The 6463-nt window shown below is 39.5% G+C and overlaps 1 non-coding gene across 1 annotated transcript; it reads right to left on the bottom strand.

The window, feature by feature from the left end:
• Positions 1 to 2156: 2156 nt before the first annotated feature.
• LOC112793754 (small nucleolar RNA R71) lies at positions 2157 to 2260 on the bottom strand. The gene has a single exon (XR_003198451.1). It is a non-coding gene; the product is annotated as a small nucleolar RNA R71 (small nucleolar RNA).
• Positions 2261 to 6463: the final 4203 nt, after the last annotated feature.

The following is a 6463-nucleotide window of genomic DNA, read 5'->3' as shown; positions in this document are numbered from 1 at the left end:
TGAAACAGTAAAAAACAGAAGAGTAGCCAAGAGCTCAACTCAATTGTAAAATAAAATTGAAGATCTCAGGGAATCAAAGAGACTAGAAAACAAGTCTAGATCTCAATTCCTTCCTTGATCAAAGTAGAAAGCAGATTGAAGAAGAAAGAAAGATGAAAGCAGTAAGAGAGTTTTGATTCAAATCCTTAATTTCTTGAATTATGCAGAAGAAGAAAGCAGAGATGTTGCAGATGGAGAATGAAAACAGAATTCCTTTCAATCTCAATCCAAGGTTCAAATTCAAAGAAAGAAAAACTAGAAGAGAGAGAGCTCTCTAATCTTAATGCTCCCTAGTGGAGCCAGCCTTTTTTTTATCCAACTCTCCTCTAAAATGACAGTGATGCCTTTATATAGGCTTTTTACAAAATAAAATTGAAATTAAAAATAAATTCACAAAATGAAATTCCTAATCTAGCTTCTCTTTGTGCCTTTGAGTCATGTTGAGTGGGCTTTTTGATTTGGTGGAGAATTGAATTAAAATGAATTTTTAATTGAATTTTGGTTGATTTTGGCCCATATGTTGCTCTCAGGAGGCTGCTCTGCTCTTGTGGAGAGCGGGGCAGTGGTGTCTTGTGCACGCCTTGCCTCTACCCGTGCTGTGATGCGCACGCCCAAGCTCCCTTGTGTGCGCCAAGCATGCGTGCCATGCACCAAGGAATGTTGCTCTGCTCACCTTGTGGGCAGCGCATTGGTGCTTCCAAGGGGAGGTCCCAAGTTCAAGCCTTGGTGAAAGCATTTGGGGAAACAATTTTCCTTGAATTTTTATGAAGAGTGCACCACATTGCCCTCCAAGAGAGCATTCTGCTCTCCTTGAGGGCAGACTTCCTTGGTTTCCTTGTGTCTCCCTCTTCGAGCCTTGGTGGAAGCACTTTGGTTTATTTTCGCTTATTTTTGGCCCTTAAAGGTGCCTTTCACTCATGCCCCAATTGTACGCCAAATATGGATTGCTATATATCGTTGGAAAGCTCTGAATGTCAGCTTTCCAACGCAACTAAAAGTACATCAATTGGACGTCTGTAGCTCAAGTTATAGCCCTTTGAAGGAGGCATGGTCAGGCTGTGAGCGCCCAGATTTTAACTTAGCGAAAATTTGCTTCCAACCTCATTTTGTTTCATCATGATATTGCCCTGCCCCTGGCAAGGGCAGAGCAATGTGCATGCTGGTTGCTTCCTTCTTTGATTTGGTCATGGGCCACGCTTTTAAAAGCGTGGCCTAAGGCTCCAAAGTGTGCTCCAACTTCAAAGTGTTCCCTAAAACTCTTTTTTTTCTCCTTTTTAGCTTATTTTGTGCTTCTTTGCTTCTTTTTCTTCTTATTTTCTACAAGATTTATAAAATTAAAAGATCAAGAAAATATATCATTTAAGCACAAAAGCATTCAATATTTAAGCACAAATCATCAATTTCTTGTATGAAAAAGCGTAGAAAAATAGGTATATGATGACATGTCATCACCTTTACCGTTTATTCAGACTATTCATTCTTCTTTACTCCTATTCCCTTTCTTCATCTACTAACATAAAGGAATCTCTATAGTGTGACATAGAGGATTCCTCTTCTTTTCTTGTTCTCTTCTCTTTCATATGAGCAGGAACAAGAAAAAAGGCACTCTTGTTAAAGCTAATCTTGAACCTGAAAGGACCCTGAAGAGGAAACTAAGAGAAGCTAAATTACAACAATCCAGAGGCAACCTTTCTGAAATTTTCGAACAAGAGAAGGAGATGGCAGCCGAACCCAACAATAATAATGCAAGGAGGATGCTTGGTGATTTTACTAAACCAATGTCCAAGTTTGATGGAAGAAGCATCTCAATTCTTGCCATTGGAACAAACAATTTTGAGCTGAAACTTCAATTAGTTGCTTTGATGCAACAGAACTGGAAGTTTCATGGACTTCCATCTGAAGATCCTTATCAGTTTTTAACTGAGTTCTTGCAGATTTGTGAAACTGTTAAGACGAATGGAGTAGATCCTGAAGTCTACAGGCTCATGCTTTTCCCTTTTGCTGTAAGAGACAGAGCTAGAACATGGTTGGACTCACAACCTAAAGATAGCCTGGACTCCTGGGATAAGCTGGTCACGGCCTTCTTGGATAAATTCTTTCCTCCTTAAAAGTTGAGCAAGCTTAGAGTGGATGTTCATACCTTCAAACAAAAGGATGGTGAATCCCTCTATGAAGCTTGGGAAAGATACAAGCAGATGACCAAAAAGTGTCATTCTGACATGTTTTCAGAATGGACCATATTAGATATATTCTATTATGGTCTATCTGAGTTTTCCAAAATGTCATTGGACCATTCTACAGGTGGATCCAGTCACCTAAAGAAGACGCTTGCAGAAGCTCAAGAACTTATTGACATGGTTGCAAATAACCAATTCATGTACACTTCTGAGTGGAATTTCGTAAATAATGGGACACCTCAGAGGAAGGGAGTTCTTGAAATTGATGCTCTGAATGCCATATTGGCTTAGAACCAAGTGTTGACTCAGCAAGTCACCATGATCTCTCAAAGTCTGAATGGATGGCAAAATGCATCCAACAGTACTAAAGAGGCAGCTTCTGAAGAAGCTTATGATCCTGAGAACCCTGCAATAGCAGAGGTAAATTACATGGGTGAACCTTATGGGAACACCTATAATTCATCATGGAGAAATCATCCAAATTTCTCATGGAAGGATCAACAAAAGCATCAACAAGGCTTTAATAATGGTGGAAGAAACAGGCTAAGCAATAACAAGCCTTTTCCATCATCTTCTCAGCAACAGACAGAGAATTCTGAGCAGAGCCCCTCTAATTTAGCAAATTTAGTCTTTGATCTATCTAAGGCCACTTTAAGTTTCATGAGTGAAACAAGGTCCTCCATCAGAAATTTGGAGGCACAAGTGGGCCAGTTGAGTAAGAAAGTCATTGAAACTCCTCCCAGTATTCTCCCAAGCAATACAGAAGAGAATCCAAAAGGAGAGTGCAAGGCCATCGATGTAATCAATATGGCCGAATGCACAAGGGAGGAGAAGGACAAAAATCCTAGTGAGGAAGACCTCCTGGGACGTCTCTCAAACAAGAATGTGTTCCCTATTGAGGACCTAAAGGAATCTGAGGCTCATATAGAGACCATAGAGATTCCACTAAATCTCTTTCTGCCATTCATGAGCTCTGAAGACTATTCTTCCTCAGAAGAGGATGAAGATGTGATTGGAGAGCAAGTTGCTCAATATCTAGGAGCTATCATGAAGCTGGATGCCAAGTTGTTTGGTAATGAGACTTGGGAAGGTGAACCTCCCTTGCTCATTAGTGAACTAGATACATGGGTTCAGAAAATCTTACCTCAAAAGAGACAGGATCCTGGAAAATTCTTAATACCCTATACCATAGGCACCATGACCTTTAACAAGGCTCTGTGTGACCTGGGGTCAGGGATAAATCTTATGCCACTCTCTATAATGGAGAAACTAGGGATCATTGAGGTACAGCCTGCTTTATTCTCATTACAATTGGCAGACAAGTCAGTAAGACAAGCTTATGGATTAGTAGAGGACGTGTGGGCACGAAATTGCAATCACACTTTTGCAATCCCGCACAACTAACCAGCAAGTGCACTGGGTCGTCCAAGTAATACCTTACGTGAGTAAGGGTCGATCCCACGGAGATTGTTGGCTTGAAGCAAGCTATGGTTATCTTGTAACTCTTAGTCAGGATATCAATAATTCTCAGGTTTAATTGTGAAAAGTAAAAGAACATGAAATAGATACTTGTTTTGCAGTAATGGAGAACAGGTTGAGGTTTTAGAGATGCTCTATCTTCTGAACCTCTACTTTCCTACTGTCTTCTTCTTCATGCACGCAAGGCTCCTTCCATGGCAAGCTGTATGTAGGGTTTCACCGTTGTCAATGGCTACCTCCCATCCTCTCAGTGAAAATGTTCAACGCGCTCTGTCACAGCACGGCTAATCATCTATCGGTTCTCAATCAGGGTGGAATAGAATCTAGTGATTCTTTTGCGTCTGTCACTAACGCCTAGCCTTCAGGAGTTTGAAGCTCATCACAGTCATTCAATCCTCGAATCCTACTCAGAACACCATAGACAAGGTTTAGACCTTCAGGATTCTCTTGAATGCCGCCGTCAATTCTAGCTTATACCACGAAGATTCTGATTAAGGAATCTAAGAGATATCCACTCAGTCTAAGGTAGAACGGAGGTGGTTGTCAGGCACACATTCATAGGTGAGAATGATGATGAGTGTCACGGATCATCACATTCATCAAGTGAGGAACAAGTGATATCTTAGAATGGAAGCAAGCGTGATTGAATGAAAAATAGTAGTAATTGCATTAATCCATCAAGACACAGCAGAGCTCCTCACCCCCAACCATGGGGTTTAGAGACTCATGCCATAGAAGGTACAGTATGAAACGTGTAAAGTGTCATGAGGTAAAGATACAATGTCAAAAGATCCTATTTATAGTGAACTAGTAACCTAGGATATACAGAAATGAGTAAATGACGTAAAAATCCACTTCCGGGATCCACTGAGTGTGTGCCTGGGCTGAGCATTGAAGCTTTCATGTGTAGAGACTTTTCTTGGAGTTAAACGCCAGCTTTTGTGCCAGTTTGGGCGTTTAACTCCAATTTTTGTGCCAGTTCCGGCGTTAAACACCGGGAATTCTGAAGCTGATTTGCAACGCCGGTTTGGGCCATCAAATCTCGAGCAAAGTATGAACTATTATACATTGCTGGAAAGCCCAAGATGTCTACTTTCCAACGCAGTTAAGAGCGCGCTAATTAAACTTCTGTAGCACCAGAAAATCCACTTTGAGTGCAGGGAGGTCAGAATCCAACAGCATCTGCAGTCCTTTTTCAGCCTCTGAATCAGGTTTTTGCTCAGGTCCCTCAATTTCAGCCAGAAATTACCTAAAATCACAAAAAACACACAAACTCATAGTAAAGTCCAGAAAAGTGAATTTTAAATAAAAACTAATAAAAACATACTAAAAACTAACTAAAATGTACTAAAAACATACTAAAAATAGTGCCAAAAAGCGTATAAATTATCCGCTCATCACAACACCAAACTTAATTTGTTGCTTGTCCCCAAGCAACTGAAAATCAAATAGGATGAAAAGAAGAGAACATACTATAGACTCCAAAATATCAATGAAACTTAGCTCCAATTAGATGAGCGGGACTAGTAGCTTTTTGCTTCTGAACAGTTTTGGCATCTCACTTCATCCTTTGAAGTTTAGAATGATTGGCATCTATAGGAACTCAGAATTCAGATAGTGTTATTGATTCTACTAGTTAAGTATGATGATTCTTGAACAAAGCTACTTTATGAGTCTTGGCTGTGGCCCAAAGCACTCTGTCTTCCAGTATTACCACCGGATACATACATGCCACAGACACGTAACTAGGTGAACCTTTTTAGATTGTGACTCAGCTTTGCTAGAGTCCCCAATTAGAGGTGTCCAGGGTTCTTAAGCACACTCTTGGATCACTTTATATATATATATTTTATTTTTTTATTTTTTATTTTTTTTTGCTTTTTCTTGCTTCAAGAATCAATTTGATAATTTTTCAGATCCTCAATAACATTTCTCCTTTTCCATCATTCTTTCAAGAGCCAACAAGTTTAACATTCTTTAATCAACAAATTCAAAAGACATATGCATTGTTCAAGCATTCATTCAGAAAACAAAAAGTATTATCACCACATCAAACTAATTCAACTAGTTTCAGAGATAAATTCGAAATCCTGTACTTCTTGTTCTTTTGTGATTAAAGCATTTTTCATTTAAGAGAGGTGATGGATTCATAGGACATTCATAGCTTTAAGACATGAACCTTAAATTTTATTAATCATGAATTAGGAACAAGACTCAAAAATAAATATAAGATAAGACTAATAGTGACAAAAAATTAAATGACTCTAAAATAGACTCCTAATGATAGAGGTTATCACAGAGTTAGGACTCAACAACCTTGATTTTGAGAAGTGGATGCTCCCTCAGCAATTTGCAGAGCATGCAGTTTTGATTCTGCTGTTCTTCCTTAATTTGTTCCATAGTTTCTTGCAGCTTGGCAACAGATGCTTCTAGGCTGGCCCAATAGTCAATTTCAAGAAGTTTAGGGAGGAACTCCTGCGCCCTCCTTTTGATAGAGTTATCTTGCAATTGTCCTTCCATTGACTTCTTGGTGATTGGATGTTCAATTGGGATGAATTCATCTACTCCCATCCTCACCCCAGCATCTTTACATAGCAAAGAGATTAAGCTTGGGTAAGCCAGTTTGGCTTCAGTGGAATTCTTATTTGCAATTGTGTAAATCTCACAAGCAATCAGATGATGAACCTCCACTTCTTTTCCCAGCATAATGCAATGAATCATCACTGCTCTCTTGATATTTGCTTCAGACCGATTGCTAGTGGGCAATA

This window comes from Arachis hypogaea, chromosome 3, assembly GCF_003086295.3.
Source record: "Arachis hypogaea cultivar Tifrunner chromosome 3, arahy.Tifrunner.gnm2.J5K5, whole genome shotgun sequence".
Lineage (NCBI taxonomy): Eukaryota > Viridiplantae > Streptophyta > Magnoliopsida > Fabales > Fabaceae > Arachis > Arachis hypogaea.
The sequence above is the reverse complement of the archived record's forward strand: the minus strand, read 5'-3'. Positions and strand labels throughout refer to the sequence as shown.